At 43.0% G+C, this 19,601-nt stretch overlaps 1 long non-coding RNA gene across 2 annotated transcripts; it reads right to left on the bottom strand.

Moving 5' to 3' along the window:
* Positions 1-1,094: 1,094 nt before the first annotated feature.
* Positions 1,095-10,765, bottom strand: LOC129059057 (uncharacterized). 2 transcript variants are annotated; one of them, XR_008524687.1, is made up of 2 exons: positions 4,523-10,765; positions 1,095-2,822 (listed from the first exon to the last, which is right to left on the bottom strand). It is a non-coding gene; the product is annotated as an uncharacterized LOC129059057 (long non-coding RNA). The 2 variants fall into 2 exon arrangements; XR_008524686.1 differs by having other exon boundaries at positions 10,271-10,765.
* Positions 10,766-19,601: the final 8,836 nt, after the last annotated feature.

The raw sequence follows: 19,601 nt of genomic DNA, 5'->3' as shown, positions 1-19,601 counted from the left end.
TGTAGTGCAGGGTGACTGCAAATGACACCCAACACTCAGTTCTTCAACACCCCACAGGCCTGGTTGTAGATTTCGAGTTCAAGGTTGGATAAGTATAAAACCCAATGAATTTTTATAGAACTAGTTAACGGGGAAAACAGGAAGATCAGGGAAGGTGGTGAAATCTTCACCAAGGCCAATGATTGCACAACACATAACTTCTTGAAGCACTTTTTTCCACCTGCTAAAACACTAAACATTAGGAGTGTTTCAAATTACTTGAGGATTTACCAATCCCTAACTTTCCCTTCCTAAAAGTTCTTTCAGAGTTTCTGTCAGAAATTCCTTTTAAGAAAACTCCAAGGAATTTCAGGAGTGGTAGCATAATAACTGGGGAGAGCCCTCTCTCTAATTAATCAAAAACACAGTGTAGCTTATATAGCTTAGAGAAATTGTGGATCTATGAGGACATGTGAAGGTACTGGCTATAATGTGGTCAATGTGTCTGAAAAATAACAGTTCTGGGCCAACCAAGTGTGGCTCAAGGGGTCACTACTAAGAATGGTTCCTCTTTGAGTAGAGCAGAGGGAAGAGACACTAAAGGGAACTGCAATCACCAGCAAAGGAACACAGTGACCATCAATGTCTGAGGACTGGCACAATGAAGGATAAGACAGAACCTCTCTGTACGAGGACTACTCCCTTCCAGTTCCCTTTCTTCCCCATTGTGTCCCAGTGGAGGACCTGATAATACACCTGACCCATATCTAAGACATGGAGTTGGCAGTGCTGATAGTAGGTAAGTTTCACAGTATGTTAAAACGTCACACATGAGGCCAGGTGCAGTGGCTCATGCCTGTAATCTCAGCACTTTGGGAGGCTGAGGGTAGGAGAATCACTTCAGGACAGGAGTTTGAAACCAGTTTGGGCAACATGGTGAAACCCTATCTCTACCAAAAATACAAAATTACTTGGGCATGGTGGCCTACACCTGTAATCCCAGCTACTCGGCAGGCTGAGGCACAAGGATCACTTGACCCCGGGAGGCAGAGGTTGCAGTGAACCAAGACTGAGCTACTGCACTCTAGCCTGACAACAGACTGAGACTCTGTCTTAAAAAAAAAAAAAAAAGTCACATATGGTTTTCCCCTCCCTGGGCCCTCTTCTCTCTGTGGTAGGTAGGTTCAAATTACAGCCTAACCTCAGCCATCTCTGTTCTCTTTGCTCAAGCATATGGGTCACTGCTTTGGGTTCCTACACCGGTCAGACACCCACAGGCTCCCAGATACAGACTTGAGCCTAGAAGAGGCAGCATACCCGATTAGGCTCTGAGCCTAAAACACGTTCCACGAAATCACCTGAGCCTCGCACAGGACTGTGATCTAACACATAATCAAGTCATGCACTTTGTTTCTCGTCTGCTATTGTTACATGTGTACAGTGTCCTTAGGAGTCTAGAGGGAAGAGGGATGATTGGCAGAGACTGGCATTGACAGAATCCTGGGTTCTCCAATAATCACCTTTCACCCCCAGCAGTACACTCTAGAGTAAGATGGAGGTTGAAGATGTGTGCTGTTAAATTACCTAATCATGGCTGGGTATAGTGGCTCAAGCCTGTAATCCCAGCACTTTGGGAGGCTGAGGTGGGAGAATCAATTAAGCTCAGGAGGTCAAGACCAGCCTTGGCACCATAGTGAACTCCTGTCTCTACTAAAAATTTGCAGGTGGGTGGCCTAAGCCTGTGGTCTCAGACTCAGGAGGTTGAGGTAGGAGGACTGCTTGAGCCTGGGAGATCAAGGTTGCAGTAAGCTATGATCATGCCACTGCACTCTTGTGTGGGCAACAAAAAAAAAATATCCTAGTCTTTCATGCACATGTGATGCTGGCTTGGTGTTTACAGCTTCGTATTCCTGAAATCGATATGTGCCAGATATCACTGCAGACTAGTCCTTATTTGATAGAAATAAGATAACTTACATTTTATTTTCATGTAAAGGTGACAGCAGCAGCAATAACATAGGCATTCAGTAAATATTCTTTTGAATTAGGCCAGATCCTAAATATCCTGAAAGAAACATGACATGTCACTATCTACTCCTTCAAGACAAAGATATACTTTTCTTCTTTCTTCACTTCAGTAAGCTAGTCTACAATGATGGACTTTTATTTATGCAACAATTTCAATACTGTTCAACATATTGGGCTTTTTTTTTCTCCCTGTAAGTAGAATCTGATTTTGAAATCTAGTAGTGTACTGACAAGTGCCAAGCTGTTCTAATTAGGTTACCTTTCACATTTATAAAAATGGTACAAAGTTCTCTGAATACCATTCCAGAAATACTAACTCATACTTACCTATTTTCAGTCTGCTAAAGGTTCCAAAGATCTTAATATATGTTCACTCAGCACAACACGGCTGCACTAACAACTACCCCATGTTACAAAACAAGGCAAAGAGAAGCAGAATAACTCTGCCTATGCCCCGGGAGAAGTATGACAGAGGTGCAGGGTAAGAGGGTTTCTGGGTCCCGGCCACCTGTTTCACATTCCTCTTTCACCTTCTTTCTTCCTGGGTATGGTGAGGCTCCTCTGATGGAAGGCAAGATGGCTGCCATCCTTCAGTTATCACAGTACTGTACCTTTAGAATGGACAGCATCAGCACTGTGATAACTGAGCCAGGGCAGCCTGTCAGTCACTGTGTCGGTCAACGGCATCCTTTCTGGTGGCTGCATTACTCTCTCTGAAGGCTCCCCATGAAGTGAAGGACTAAAAGATCCAGTTCTGGTTGGAGACGTGAGGAGGCAGCAGAAAAAGAAGGATCAGAGCCCAGCAAGTGGTGAGGCTGAAATATTAAAAGGCCCAGTTGAATTAAATTAGAATGAAAGACGAACACATGACTTATCCATATTAATGAGGATGAACAACTGCATGATTAGGTTTTCACTCTGATAATACATCAAATATGCAGTAAGCTTCCAGCATATTTCACAGCCTATCTCTTCCATGCATGGATTCACTGACTGTGCCTCCCTGACCTCAATGATTGATTTTATATATATACTGAGGAACTACTACGTTCTAAGCCCTCTTCTAGATGTTCAGGAAATAAAGATAAATAAGACATGATTCCTGTCTTCAAAGTGCTCATAACCAAACATGACAATAATACTTCATATCTGCCAAACATTCAAAAATGCTCTATATGTTTTCTCATTTGGTTTTCACAAGAACCCTATGGGGCTGGCAATGAATTATTCATTAATTCATCAAAAAAGGATTCTGGAAATAGATTAGATATTATTACCCCATTTTACAGGCAGAAAAAAAAAAAAAAAAAAACTTAGGTGATATGCCAGAGATCATGTATTGCTAAGTTATGGTGAACCCATGCCTAGAACCAAGTCAAATGAATGAACCCAGTGCTTTGTTTTCTCTACCCTACCCTAGCTGTCCAACTCCATCAATTGGATATTCAGTTTACACAATTTACACAAACAAAAGGATTTCTAAAAACATTTACTTTTTGTTTATTTTTAGTTTTCTCAGTAACTGAGATCATGAAGCAGAAACTAGTGGGGCTTTATAATTAAGAAGAAAAATGCACATTAGCAAAAATGACTTTCATTCCTCTTGCTGAGTGCTAAGAACGTACTCAAATTAGTAACATTGATATTTTTCACTATAGTTTATGTCACAATTCTATACCTATGGTGATACTGACAACCTTCAGAATACCTTTTTAAAAAGTAATGATAACATATACACATCACTTGCTTTTAAATTATCTGTACCTTTGAGATGTACTCTGAAGTCATTTTAGGGATGATTCTTACTTTTAATAAAAAGTACAAAAGATTCTGAAATTGGAATTCAGGCATCAGAATATCAACTTATTAAAACCATGATTCACTTGGGTTTTTTCCATGTCATAAGGTTTCAAGTTATTTCAGTATGAGTGGAACTTGACAGATATTTGAAAAATAATTATGTTTTCATTAGGCATTTGCTCAATTTCAAAGACTTATTAAATGCATATTAGATATTAGCACTATACTTCAAATACGTCAGATAGATGAATCAATTCTTTAGATCAGCGGAAGTCAGAAAACAAAAGTACAGTGAATCTAACTCAACTATTAACTTTATGTACTACGAAAATGACTTTATCTTCAGAAAAGTAATATCCAATGAAACAATCCACCTACATACAAATTAAAAACAACATTGTCCAAAATGCAAAAATATCTAAAAATTAAGGAGGTCATCATCTAGGTCTTAGCCAACTGTAATACAGAATTGAAACACGAGAGGGCAACGAAGATTTAAAAAAAAAAAAAAATCACAGTTGGATCCCATAACCTAAGGTTCTTGGAAATAGTTGCACATTTTTACCCAAATTATAAACATCTGCTACATGAACAAAGATACTGTGATTATTTGAGTAAAATTTTAGATAGCTGTTCCACTAAAAAGGATAAGATGATTACCAACTAATATTTCTTGACCACAAATTCTGTCAGCTTTGGAAAACTGAATACTTACCCTGAAATACTGAAGGTTGGGTAAGTATGGAGACAAATAAATAATCCTGACATATTCAGTAGTTATTAGACTGTTCTTCACCAAAATATTAGTGTGATTCAATGTCTAAATATGAAGTATAAAGATGAAGTAAGTGTACTGCAAAGTTGAAATTCACTCTATTAGCCATCACCAAAACCCATGCAACAACTAAACATTTTTGGTAAAGTAAAAGATACTTCCTTTTTCTCCTTATTTTTCTCTCATTTCATTTTTTTTACCTAAATTAGAAAAAAAAGAAGCCAAGCATCCCTAATAACAAGCAGCAAATTCATTATTCTGTGAATAGTTACTTAAATTAATATTCTCTCAGATTCTAAAGCAGTTTCAAGGAAGAAAAATATGGGTTTTCAAAATGGTATTTTTAAAATAAATGTTTCAAAAATGTGTCTTGCTTTTTCTTGAAAATGTTTATAAATGTGCATTTTTCAAAATTTAAATCCATCACAAATATTTCTTCTTCAACATGTTTCTTCTAAGAACTGAACTGTCTAAATTTATAAACAAGTGACTACAGGTACTCATGATACAGTAAGAAAAAGTAACTGCATACTAAGAGAGGAAGAGAGAAAACAGTGATGTAAAATGCTTTCTTCCAGGACCCAAACTGATTTTAAACTACTTCTTCTGTGTTAAAAATGATACTAGGAACAATTTCTTCATAAAGCATATACCAAATATTATCTACAAAACCAGGCACTTATAGAAAACTGGCATACCAAACAACCTTTAAAATAACGTGGAGTACAAGGCCAGGCATGGTGGCTCACACCTGTAATCTCAGTGCCTCAGGAGGCTGAGGCAGGAGGATTGCTTGAATCCAGGAGTTCAAGACCAGCCTGGGCAACATACTGGCAGCCTGTCTCTACAAAAAATAGTATGAGCAGGGCCTGTAGTCCCAGCTACTTCGGAGGCTGAGGTGGGAGGATTGCTTGAACATGAAAGGCTGAGGCTGCCATGACTACACCACTACACTCCAGCCTGGGTGACAAAGACCTTTTCTCAAGCAATCAATCAACGTGGAGTACAAATAAAAGCACAAAAAACATGCTACATCACTCATATTTATAAACTAAAATGAAAATATTGTTTTAAACCTTTGAATATCTGATTATATAGTAAATAACTGAAGGCACCATAAGTTGTTGGCCAAGCAGAATATTTGAAAATACTTTTAAACTACAGTTTAGTGTATTTAAATCCACTGGTCTTTTAACTAGTGTGATTTGTTTTCCAATTTGAAAATTATCATCTAATTCAGTGATACTACATAAAATGGCCAAATTTGACCACACTGAGATGTCATAAACATGTCAGCAAAAGTTGCTCAAATGTCCACTACTGCTTTGTCACAAGTACACAGAATGTATACTTGCATTTTATTGCCAAACTTTGCTATACTGAATTTTTAAAAACTAATTTGTGCCAAAAATTGATGAGGTGGCAGGTTACAGAATTTTTTTCTCTTTTATGGAAAAAGAAATAGGCAGAAAGGCAAGAAAATGTCAAGGACCACTGCCCTATACAAAGTTAGCCCTGATTCTCGAAGAGAAGCATTAACTGAGAGTGATTAGAGAAGACGTGTCATCATTTTACTGACTTTGAGCACTGCCTAATTAATCTCATGCTACGTAACTTTAGCAGGTCCATGTGGACGAAAAAAAACCCTATGGACACAGTAACAAACAGAAGAATGAGCTTTCTTCCTCATGTTGACCAAGAGTTTAGTCCAAAAAGGCCAGAAGACTAAAAATTTATAAATACATGACTGGCCCATATATTACATTATATGGGCCTCTCCCCCTCAAACATGTACTCAGCACAAATATTTTTAGTCCAACTGTATACTCCACAGTTAATTTACTTTCTGATTTTGCTCTACATCAAATTTCACCACTCTCGCCCCCTGGATTTTAGATTTTATGGTTTGCTCACAAGTCAGTTTTATATGCCAGCAAACTTCAGAACGATCCACCCCTGGCTAAACATCTCTAAAAACCCTGATGGTCTCCAATTAATCTATGATTGCCTTATTACTGCAGCACTGCCATTTGAAAATGCTGGGTCTCAGATTTTCAAATTCCTTTAATGGACAGCTAAAGGGGCCAATACCAAAGACTTGCAATGACCTCCAATTCTACAGCCTTGGGCTGTTCCAGGAACACAATTACACTCCACTTTCCTGCAGGTTCCACCCTTCTCGAAGCTTCTATTCCTACATCTGTAAAATGAACACATTTCTACTAGTAACACATGCTACAGTGGCACTGCACTCATTAAGTGTTGTGTTGTATACTGCAATTTAATTTGGTGCTGTTTATATCTTATTTCCTCAAGTCAACAGGACTCTTTCTAAAAAAGTCAGGAACTGTTTTACTCATGTCCCTTCACAACACTTAGTGGTCATTTCCACAAAATGCTAGCTCAACAAATACGTGATTGATTAATTGATGAACCTCTCCATTTCTCAGGGAGCCTCTAAACAGTTATCAACAAGAGTATGTTTAATTCCAGTCTCTGTCTATATGGTCTTAGGTGAGGTGTTTGGCAGTTTGTCATCTATAAAATTAAGGAATAGCACCGAATAGCCCTTAAGTTCCTTCCAGTGCGATTTCTGAATCTCAACAGACAAAACAAAACCCAAAGACAGCACTACCTCTATTCATGTTAGCATTGTACTTTTTTTGGAGGAAAGGAGTCAGCAACCTTGTGGGCCCAAATGCCACCAGTGGAGCCATGATTTGGGGGGGAGGGGGACAGAAAGTAGATGAAGCAAAGAAAAAATAAATAGAAGTGAGTGACAGATGAGTAGAATCACTAAAATGCCACCAGGTGTCACAATTGTTACTTTGCCACACATTGTTTTCCGGTATCTTTTGCTATGTCCAGGATCCTTTTACAAAAGCAGCAATAGCCAGGTATGTGGGTATCCAAATTTTCCCATGACACCCCTGCTAGCCGTTCTAGAACCCTGGACTTTTACACTGATCTCCCTAATGTGACAGTAATAATGTAATACTCGGGGTCCCCAATCATCACATGGAACACAGCAGTGGAAAGTAGAAACACAAACATGAAATAACAATATTTCATACAGTCACCACTTCTGAAATTAATCCATGGGGCTAGGCACAGTGGCTCATGCCTGTAATCCCAGCACTTTGGGAGGCCAAGGCGGGCGGATCACCCGAGCTTAAGAGTTCAAGACCAGCCTGGCCAACGTGGGGAAACCCCATCTCTACTAAAAATACAAAAAATCTGCCGGGCATAGTGGCGCACACCTGTAGTCCCAGCTACTCTGGAGACTGAGACAGGAGAATCGCTTGAACCTGGGAGATGGAGGTTGCAGTGAGCCAAGACCGCGTCACTGCACTCCAGCCTGGAAAACAGAGAGAGACGCTACATCAAAAAAAAAAAAAAAAAAAGAAGAAAAAAAGAAAAGAAATTAATCCATAGATGAAAAGGAGTGATGCAGGCCTGAGCTGTCCAATGAAGTACAATGCAAGCTACACATGTAATTTTTAATTCTCTAGTAGCCACATTAACAGGTGGAATTAATAGCATATTCATTTAACCCAATATATCTAAAATATTATCATCTGAACATGGAATCATAAAATTAATGGGCTATTCTACTTTTTTTGCACTGTCTTTGAAATCTGAAGAGTACTTTGCACTTACATATCCCAATTCTAAATTTACATCAAAATACTTAATTTGCGTTTGGATTTCAAAACACTTAGTTTCAAAAGTAGATGCGTAAGCTCAAGTATGTTTCCAAACATAAATAAGCTTTCCAATAACTAAATCAAGTTATCTATGTTTAAAATTAAATAAAATTTAAAATTGAACTCTTCCTCACCCTAGCCATATTTCAGGTGGTTAATAGCCACGTGGCTAGTGGCTACCATATTAGGGCAGGTATCCTGTCTCTGTCACCTGGATTCTTTCAAACCTGAACCAAAGTAAAAGATGTTACCCCATCAACCAGCAAGTCATCTTACAGCACCCACCAAGTGCTCAAATTATACCAAGTATTTTCTGCTCCACTTCCAATTCTTAAGTTGTCAACACTTCAGTGATTATCGTTTATTAGGCAGCCCTTCCAAAAGACTGAGTATTTAGCTCAGAGAGGAAAGCATATCTCAATTCAGGGACTGAATGGAGACACTGAGATTCAAAGACAAGGAGTTAATTTCCAAGGTAAAGGTGGAAAATCCTGACATCCTTACTTCTTTGTCCAGAGTATCAGTCACCTACAAAAGTTACAATTATTGTTTATTACAATTATTGTTTATGAGCCTCTCAACTTACATACTCACAGCAGCTGTCACTGCATCCTCAGGTTCTCTGTCTTCCTCAAGTGCCCTCCTAGCTTCCTGAAACAACTTTCTCTATCTAGAGCAGATTCTGCAGAGAGGCCCCCCTTTAATTCATATTCTGAAACGTGCTTGTTATTGTTGACATATAAAAACTTATGAATAATTCAATAAATGAATCTCGAACCATCCTATTTATCATTCAGTGGTCTAGGTACCCAACTCTAGCGGAAAGCTTTTCTGAAATACATGGGAAGTATCCCCCAACCCTCCCGCAAAGGAACCAATTATGAACACTATACAGTCTTCTCTCCCTTCTCACTCCCCATGTCAAAGTTCATTGTGTTCCTCCTGCAGCTGATTTAAAAGTTGATCTTTTCAAGGAGCTGGATTCCTAAGGTAGTTCTATTTTGAGCCTTCTTCCTGTTCTGAAGCTAAAGTTGGAAGGGCTTAGGTGGTGATGTCATGGAAGGGAGACTGTTGGTTTTTATAGGAGGGTCTTCTCTGGCAACTCTGGGGATGCTCAAATGGGGAAAACTCAGAGTGTTACTTTTGATCTTTTCCCCCCGTCCTTCCCTTTATAGAATATCAGCTATTCCTTAACCAGCAAGAAAACAAGTTCAAATAAGCCTGCAAACAGATTTACATATTTTACATGCTAAACATCTAATAAATGAAAAGACTGAGAAGAAAAATGCCTCACTGTAAGAAGAGAGTGACAACCTCTTTCTCCACCCCTCCCCCCAAATATCCATCATAGGACAAGGGGCAAAGAGGAGGGGAGGGTCGACTGGTAAGAAGAATAAAGGGATTATAAAGCTAGGAGGCTTTTAAAGGGAAACGCTGTTGGAATATTCAGGACGGAAGGAGACCCTTGGGTCCCTGCTCTTCCTCTGTGTTCTCCTCCCTTTTGGAATGGTTAGACTTGGGCTGGGTGTGTCTTCTGCTTGGGAGGCGTTTTTTTGGCGCTGGAAAAGCAAAAGGGGCCAGGGTGGGGCCTGGGGAAAGAAAGCCAGACACAGGCTGCTTAGGCCTGGCTCTGGGTTAAGCTTAAGGGGAAAATAAAGGGGGCTATGGGAGGACAGCAGATTCCATTAGAAGACCCAGAGGGGAATAAAAAACAGCGCACTGGCCAAAGGGGGTCACTTCTCTCTCTCCCTCAACCTAGGCCCAGGAGCTAGTTGCTGGTTGGTGGGGGACAGGTCCAGAGGGAAGAGAAAATCCCAAAACATCTGCAGACCACAACTTGCCGGGGGAACGGGGGGCTGGGGACAGACATGCCAAATGAAATCAGCAGGTGAAAGCAGCAATTTTTGGCCAATTCTGGGATTGCGGAGGGGAATAACTACGAACCCTGGAGAGCAGGGGATTCCCTGGTTTCTCAGCTCACCTCTCCTCCAAAGCAGGGATAAGCACAGGTGTGGTCTTTCTCCAGGAAGGTGGCAGCTGGCGTGCGGGCAGCAGAGTGAGGGAAAGAATTCCTCGCACAGGAAGGCAGGGAGAAGCCCTGGGGTCAGCTGCGGCCAGGAGCCGGCGTCTCCGCCAAGTCCCCTCCCCCTTCCTGAAAACCGACCTGGACCAGCACAAATTACAGCAAAGCACCCCTCTCCCCAATAATGTTTCTAATAAAAGAAACAGACTCTCATGCCTATATAAAAAAACCACGAGCTCTAGCTGACGGAAGTAAACAGGTGAGCCCGGGGAGAAGCGGGAAAACACTAGGAATGGGAGAATGAAGGGGGAGAAGGCGTTCCCGAACGTGCAGAGAAACCGAGGCTTCCCCGCCCTCCCTCCACCCTCCTCCCCTCCGGCCGGAGAGAATCTGCGTGGCAGGGTGCAAGCTAAAAATGCCACTGACGGACCCCTCTTCCCGCCCGTGCCCGTTCTCCCTCCTACCCCAGACTCCAGCCTCCCGGCCTCGTGGTAGCGCCCGGTCCCCAGCGCCGCGCGGGGCTCGCCCTCTCTCCGGACCGCCGCCGCCGCGGGGACTCCGGTCTTCCTCTCTCTTCCCTCCCTCCTCTTCCTCCTCCTGCACCGCCGCCTCCTCCTCTTAGACTCCTCCCGCCGGATCCTTCATGTAAACAACATCCAGGCTCTATTTACAGTCGCCGCCGGACGGCGAGGGACCCACGCCAGCACCCTGGACGCGGGCGGGGGCGGGGGAAAAGCGAGTGCGCAACATTTACACACACACCCCGCCCCTCCGCGCCGCTCCCCTCCGGGGGCCGAGCCGGGCGCCCGGGGCTCCCCGCGTCGCCACTGACACCCCAGCGAGGGCCGCGTAAAACCGCGGAAATGCCCATGGGCGAGGTCGCCCCGCTGCCCCTCGGGAAAAACACACGCGCGCGCTAACAACAACAAACCCAGCCCGGCAACACCCTCGGAGTCGGTCCCGGAGTGCGGATGCCCGGCCCAGCCCGCCCCGCGCCGCCGCCCCCGCGCCCCGCCGCCTACCCCGATGTGGCGAACTGCGTGCGGTCCCCCGAGGAGGTTGAAGGCAGGCGCTAGGCGCTGGGCAGTGGCGCGCCCTCGGCCTCCGGCGCCGCCTGGCCCGCCCCCAGACCCCAGTGCGGATGCCGAGCAGGCCGAGTCCCACGGCTGCGTGTGCGCCGCGGCCAGCCTCCCCGGAGCCGCTCTGTGCGCCCCATGGCTTCTCGCGCCCCCAGGCCGGCTCCGACGCGCCGCGAGACGGGGCCGGGAGCGCAGCAGCCAGCGCTCCACGGCGGCGCACGGGCGCGCACTCGGACGTCCACACTCCGCGCCCCGAGCCCCGCGCGGCCGCACGCCCCACGCAGCCCGCCTCCCTCCTCACGCCTCCCGCGGCCGCTGGCCCGGCGCGCCCCGCCGCCCCCGCGCCCGGCCGCCGCCCCCACACCCACCTGCGCCCCCGGGGGTCCCGGGCCCCCCTTCCTTTGTTCTTCCCGCTATTTGCATGAGGATTATCTAATGACGCAGCAAGGCTCGCCACAACGTGACCGTCGCCATTTTTCTGTTTTTATTCTATCTCTGCCATGTGATAGATGGCGGGGGGGTTGGAAAAGGGAGAGAGACGGGATTAAAAAAAAAAAAAAAAAAACTTCCGGGTCTCATGACCGGGAAGGGAGAAAAACAAAAGGGAGACGAGACACAACTCTAGGGGAAGGATGTGTGTGCGTGCGTGTGTGTGTGTGTGAGAGTGTGTGTACGTGCGCGCGCCCTCCGTCCTCTGCTGCGAGAAGGGAGGCTCCGGCAGCGGACAAGCAGCAACCATCCTCCCACCCTGGAGACCCGTTACCGCGGTGGGTCCAGCTCGCACCCTCTGATTGTGGCGGTCGCCAGTCCCGGCCCCGCACGCGCCGCGGAAGCTGGGGGAACTGTCAGCCTGCTCCCCTCCTCTGGCTGCCTTCACTCGCCCGTCCGCCCCAGAGCTCGCTCTCCCTCCCGGGCGGCTGTACCGTTGTAGGCTACGTTCAGAGAAGTCCCACTATTGCCATGAGCAGGGACATAATAGAGTTTAAAGGCCGCCGTATTTCCTAAGTTTTAAAACAGTTTGCTTCGACGCTGTTGTTTATTACAACCGCGTGGCAACACCAGGCACAATCTAATGTTGGTTCCAATCCTTCCCCTCCTTCTCTACCCCCGTTTTCCCCCTTTTCCCAAAGTGGGGCACACCTTGGTGTGGTCTTCAATGGGGATTGGTTTTGTGGGGATGGACCATTCACTACGGATTGATTTATTTAAGAACCGCTTATTTAAGTGGTTGTTCAGGGTCGGAGAGGATTGTTTCAGAAGACAGTTGCATAGAGCAAGGTAGATTCGTGTTACACTGATCTTATTCACATTCAGAGGGAGTGATAGACATTTCATTCTTTCCGAATTTTACAGTTGCTGAAAAAAAAATATTTGGGAACTCTGCCACGTTTTCCGGTGAGATATAGAATTTTGTACTCTTGTTTACTACTGGGTTCCCTTCAGGCACTTTCACTTTTGTTTTTCGTGAGTTTCCTTTCTGGGTTTTTCTTTTTTTTGCCTCTATTTCATAATTCAGAGCAGAAATAGACTTTATAGTTGAGCAGGGTTCCTGGCTTTTACAAGGAGAGAAACGGAGGCTCTGAGTAGTGCTAGGAGTTGCTCTAGGGCACACATTTAATTAGAGCCCAGCTTGGATTTCGCCCTGTTCACCTGTCGTTTCTCTTAGGGGTTGGCTATAGAGGATGGGGTGGGGACGGGACTCACGGAACATCGCTATGTGATTGTTGTGAATTATTTTTTTTAGACTCACAGAGTTGACCACTCTCCCCTTTGTGTACCCACTGTGTGGTTTTTACATTTATTTTCTGGTGCCTTTCACAGATCAGCGTACGGCACAGTTGCTGTATCTCCCTCTGAGGGTAAGCTTTGAGGCCAGGGCCATGCCATACTCATTTTATATCTCCCGTATTTAGCACCATGACTAGCAATGAATGAGCAAATGAAGGCCTGAAGAGGATCTTTTCCATAATTCCATCCTAGGAAATTCCTTACATGTTTCTGGTGAAGGTAGAACACTGGAGATGCTTTTTGGTTCTTACACCTTTGCAGACCATTTTTAGCAGTCTTCTTTAGTTACAAAGCCAGGCAAACATGTTTTGCTTTTCTCAATTTTTTAAATCAACTGCTTCCCCCCCTCCCCGCCCCGTCCCGCCCCTCGTTTTACCATATTTGGTTCCTCTTTAAATTCTTTCTAATTCATATGAATAAATTAGTTATGCCAACCTTTGCACTTTGTGAGTTGCTTTTGCTTTTAGACTCCAAAAGTTTGGTAAAGTTTAAGCTGTGATTTATCCTGGTGCAGACTGGAAGCAAATCATCATGGGCAGACAAGACTCTGATTCTTCCTAGGATCAGTGAACTGAGAAGGCTGGCCGTTGAGCAGGCAAAAGAGGGCTGTTGAAAAGATGTTAGCATCAGACAAAAAGTACACGTTTACCAAAAACAACAACGACAACAAAACAAACAAAAAACAGAATAACTGCCGTATACAATTACAGTTCAGAGGAGGATCTGGATTGTCACAGATAAGTTCTTATACATCTGGACTGATAAGGTTCCATTGCATGTCTGAACATGATCTGCATGTATTCCTCTGGATGGGGTAAATGAAATTGGTATGAATGATTGTAACATCTACAACCCATATGTTTAATCCTTGATAACAACAGTGTGATAGTAATTTAAGTGTATAATCAATTTGCAGTCAAGGTGGTGATGAAGTCTAATTATATATGTAAAGTCATTTGTTCTTTTAAATACAAAACTGAACAGAAAAAAAGAACATGGCTCAAAACATAGTTATAAGAAATACCTCCATACCTCTTGTCTTACACACATGTGCACTCACACATTTTTAAAAAATCAAACTTTAGTCTTCTGAGGTACCATGTAGTGGCTGATTAAAGGAAGTTCTTATAAGCACCTCACCAGTCTTCCTCTCTCCAGTATGTACTTGAAAATGACAATTCCTGGAGTCATGGTGAGAGCATAGACTTTGGAGTCTGGTACTAATCTCAGCTCTGCCAATTTGTTAACTGTGTCAGTCTGGGCAAGTTACTTATCAGTTGTGATTCTTAGTTTCTTTACCCGTAACATGAGCATTATAACAGCTAGCTCAAAGAAGAGTTTTTAGAATTGAAGTGTAATCAAAATGTATTAAGACATATGTAAAGCACCTAGCATGATACTTGGAACATAATCTTCAATAAAGGGTCATTATAATAAATTTTAAATTGCATTTTATTTACCCCACGCACTTCCCAGAATTATTCTTTCCCTTTTGGCTGCCTGACCTTGGAAATTCAATAAACCTACTATTAATGAAAGTTCTGTGACTATGAAGATAAATCAGAATAGTTCCTGCCCTCAAAAAGTTCACACTTCAGCTCTGGAAGAGATACAGATACAAGGAACTAGACTGATACTGGTAACTGAAAGAGAAGACCACTTTGTACCGGTTTATGATGATCTACCTGAGATGTATTTAATTAAGATTGGGTTTTTTTTTTTAAGATTTACTAATATCCACACAATGATAAAGCTTGTGGAAAAAGGAAAATTCAAGAAAAAAAATCTCACATTTTCACATAAATGAGGAATACTATCTTTAAAACTCCATCTAGTCAGCATAATTCCTCAGCTTTAAAAGACAATTTTCTGATCCATTATAAGAGGCAAGCTTCTTTTGCATTCATGTGAAAAATATGCCAGGTTGTACCTTTGAAGTAATGTTGGAGAAATGTAGTTAATAGGAAGCACTTCTGGTTGTTAATTAATTAAACCACTTTAATCAAGAACTATTTTCTGAGAAACTTATTCCCAGCCCTGGGTGGGGTGCTAAAGAAACAAAGATGATGAAGATACAGACTTTGCCCTTATGGAACTCGTAATCTAAGAATCAAATGTTTATTGATTACCTGAAGGGGATGCAATAGTGAAAGAGATACTGAGCTTAGTCTATTGAGAGATTGATGTATACACATATCTTTCTAGCTTCTTCAAGAAGTATGTGATTGACACAGGATTTGGGCAAGACACCAAATATATATATACGTGTGTGTGTCCAGGCTGGAGTGCAGTGGTGTGATCTTGGCTCACTGCAAGCTCTGCCTCCTGGATTCACGCCATTCTCCTGCCTCAGCCTCCCGAGTAGCTGGGACTATAGGTGTCCGCCACCACACCCGGCTAATTGTTTGTATTTTTAGTAGAAACGGGGTTTCACCGTGTTAGCCAGGATAGTCTCGATCTCCTGACCTCGTGATCTGCCTGCCTTGGCCTCCCAAAGTGCTGGGATTACAGGTGTGAGCCACCGCACCCAGCCTGACACTGTATTATGTATATATAAATATATTCTACGCTCCACCAGAGCTTTTTTTTTGTTGTTCCTTAAAATGAAGAGTAGGCTGGGCGCAGTGGCTCACGCCTGTAATCCCAGCACTTTGGGAGGCCGAGGCAGGTGGATCACGAGGTCGAGAGACCATCCTGGCCAACATGGTGAAACCCCGTCTCTACTTAAAAAAAAAAAAAAAAAATAGCTGGATGTGGTGGCATGTGCCTGTAGTCCCAGCTACTCAGGAGGCTGAGGCGGGAGAATCGCTTGAACCCAGGAGGTGGAGGTTGCAGTGAGCCGAGATCATGCCACTGCAATCCAGCCTGGTGACAGAGTGAGACTCCGTCTCAAACAAAACAAAAACAAAGAATAGTTCTTGAAAGAATAGTTTGGTCTCTACAGCCCAAGTGAACCTGGGAACCTGGGAGCCTTGCTAGCTTTAGGCAGAACTGTGAAGTGGGTTAAGTTATTTTCAATTTCCCTCAAATCTGAACTATTGAAATAGCTTTCTGGTCTCTCAGTTCCTGTCCTTCTGAACTCTGTTTTGTTTTCCACAGGCTACTACAGTGATTCTAAAATGCAAACCCTGTTACACTGTTCCCCTGCTTAAAAAACTTTCCTGGCTCCCCATTATCTGCCAAGCATGACACACAAGACCCTTTGTGATCTTGCTCTGCCAAGCCTTCCAGCATCATCCTCCATCACACCCATAGGAAGAGTTGCCAGATTTATTAAATAAAAATATGAGATGCATAGTTAAGTATAAATTGCAGATAAACAATAACTTTTTGGCATAAACACGTCCCAAATATTGCGTGACACATACTTAATACTAAAACATTTCCATTGTTTATCTGAAATCCAAATTTCAGTAGGCATCCTGTATTTTATCTGGCAACCCTACTCGCCAGGCTGATTGATTAACTTTCCAATTCCTACAGTCTCTTCTTTCCTTTGCAGGTGCCTGATAACCTCTACACCATGTCCCTTATCCACATGATATTCTTTGCTACTTCTTCAAAGCCAGGCATGGAGTTCTGGAACTCTGCGGGTGTGAGCTTGGAATCCAATGTGCCCGAGGATGGGCCTCGCCACCTGTGTGCTTTGTTTACTATCTGGGCTTCTGCCCCAGTTCCTGTTCACCCTTCCCATTCTCCCTCCTGGAACTGGATTTCTGCCCTGAACCCCAGTTTACTTGGCTGGAGCCCACATGTAGTTTTTCACCCTTGCCAGCTCTTTCTCTGGGACTGTGGGTAAGAGCCTTCCTCCCAGCTGCTGGCTGGGCTTGTGATCTAAACTGGATGGATCATTGAAACCTGCCACAGATGCTGCTACCTTTTTGTCTTGCTTGCTACAAAGGATGGACAAGAAACTCAAATGAAATCAGGTTTGTGAAGTAGTTTGTAAAGTGTAACATCTCTATTATGGTAGTTTAACTTACAGACAAAGTTCAAGCTCTTACTGGTATTGCACATGAAAGCCCCACTCTAAAGTGCCCCAGATTCCTCTTGTTTCTGCTCGTGCCTAGTGATATATGATGCTGAAAATGTCCAAATGTTCTCAAATTTTGATTAGTACATTCTGTCACACTGGTTATTGCATTATGGATGGAGACAGAGAATTGCTTGAACCCGGGAGACAGTGGTTGCAGTGAGCCGAGATCGCACCACTGCACTCCAGTCTGGGTGGCTGAGCAAGGCTCTGTCTCAAAAAAAATAAAAATAAAAAATAAAAAAATTGTAATCTTATGAACCAGAACGTACCTCTTCACAAATGAAACCAAAGTCTCACGAACTATGTCTTATCCTAAGTATGTGTAATGCACTCTGATATTTTCTATTTTATTTCTTTTTTAAAAAATTGGTCAACCCGTCAAATTAATTTTATAACTCATGAATGGATTGTTACTTGCGTTTTACCAGACACTGATATGCACTATCTAATGAGATTCCCTATATTAACCAACTGATTGGGACAATTGTTAAATGTAATTGTTGAATGTTTACCTCATTTGGTGCTAGGTCCATAGGAATTGCCCTGCCCACTAAAGGAGTGAGGCCACCTCACTGAGGTAAGTCGCAGTTGTTCCCACTGATAAGATCAGAAAGCACAGTACTGCAGCCAGACTTTCAAAGCTACCTGAGGTTAATATATGTAATTCCTGGCTGGGCCATTTTTAAAAAGGGATAGCTGCAAAATTACCACAACTACATTTATCTTAGAATAGAGGGATATTGTTTGGGGGCAACTCTTTCTTAGACTGTTTAAATCATTCCTGGTTGGGTTAAAGAGACTTTTAGGTTTCTGAGGTTTCACGTCAATTTCAGAGGTAAGAAAACATAAAATAAAAGCTCTCTCACTGCTATGATTTTGTTTTACTCTCCTTTTCCCTAAATGGTGAGCAGATTAGTCTAATACTCAGATTTCACTCTAATAGCCTGCTTTGAGAATCTGGGAAACACTAGATTCCAAAGAAAATAAGGAAATGTATATACATATATGTATATATAATTATGGTCCAAATGGACTGGAAAGAATACAACACATGTAAGGAATTCTTGTTTTGGTACAGGTACTCAATCTAGTCCTCTTCTGCCCATCTCCTTCCCCTAACACATCTTCCCTAACTTACAGCTGCCTCATTCTTTTTTCCCTTCTGATAGAGTTTTGTTGCTTTTGTTGATCTTGGAAAGATCAGTTTCAGCTCAGTGGTGCATAAAAGCTGGATTGGAGAGAATTTAAGAGAGAATAATAGGAGAAGAGGAATTAGAGACAGCTAGTATAGACAACTGGCTACAAGGGTTACAGAGAAATAAGAAGGTAACCAATAAGGAAAGTGCAGTCAAGAGGAGATTTTTGTTTTTGAAATGGTTAACACAACAGCATGGTTGTATACTGATAGAAATGATCCAGTAGAGGAAAAATTGATGACGTAGGGTAGACAGGGAGGATTTGCTGGTCTAGTGTTCTTTATTCTGCGAGAGGGGTGAGATCTGATGCACAAGTGGAGGCTTTTGCATGGCTGCACCAAGAGTGCTTCCTTACTGACAGGGAGAAAGGCAGGGCCTAAAGACGTACCCCTGCATGGGTAAGTGGGCATGGTAAGAGTGAATGGAAGTTCTCTTCTGATTCTTCAGTTTTGTCAGTGAGGAAAGAAGCACAGTCGACAGCTGAGAGTGAGGATGGGGGAGAAGAGAAGAACAGAGATGAAAATGTCCATGAATAGAGTAGGAGAGTGAAAGGACCAGGGAAATACAGGACATTTGCTGGGAAAATAGCAAGGGCCTACTTAAGTTCCTAGTGATACCTTTAAAGTAAGACCAAACAGCTTGGTGTGTGTGTGGGTGGGTGCGTTTGTCTATCTGTCTATTTTCCATCTATGACCAGCTCATGGGTACAGAAACAGTATGGGTGGAAAGTTGGATTTAACTGGAATTGCAGTTTTGCCCACCAGCATGGCAGAATTAAAGTGGTCAGGGAGTTCAGGGAGTGATTATACAGATCGACTCTGAAATTTAAGCTGGTTAAAGATGGAATAGAAGGCTTCAAATGGCTATGGCAGTTAAGACAGAAATGGTGCCTCTGATGTGCCTCCCTTTGGTCTTTGCATGACTGGCTCCCTCTTGTGGTTCAGTCATTCTGTGCTCTCACCCTTTTAACTGCAGAGGACTTACGTTGTTTTCTTATTACTTTCTTTTAGTTATCTACCCAGCTATGTATGCTCTGTGCTCTGCTTTACACTATTAGAATATAAGCTCCATGAGAGCAAGCACCTTGTCAGTAATGTTCATTGTTTTATAGCCACAGCACTTATTTGACTTATTGGCAGAGTGAAGACAACAAGTATTTGATGGAAGAATGAAGAATGACTAGGACATGA

This window comes from Pongo abelii, chromosome 1 (assembly GCF_028885655.2).
Source record: "Pongo abelii isolate AG06213 chromosome 1, NHGRI_mPonAbe1-v2.0_pri, whole genome shotgun sequence".
Taxonomy (NCBI): domain Eukaryota; kingdom Metazoa; phylum Chordata; class Mammalia; order Primates; family Hominidae; genus Pongo; species Pongo abelii.
Note: the sequence above shows the minus strand (reverse complement) of the source record. Positions and strands in the feature narration are given on the sequence as shown.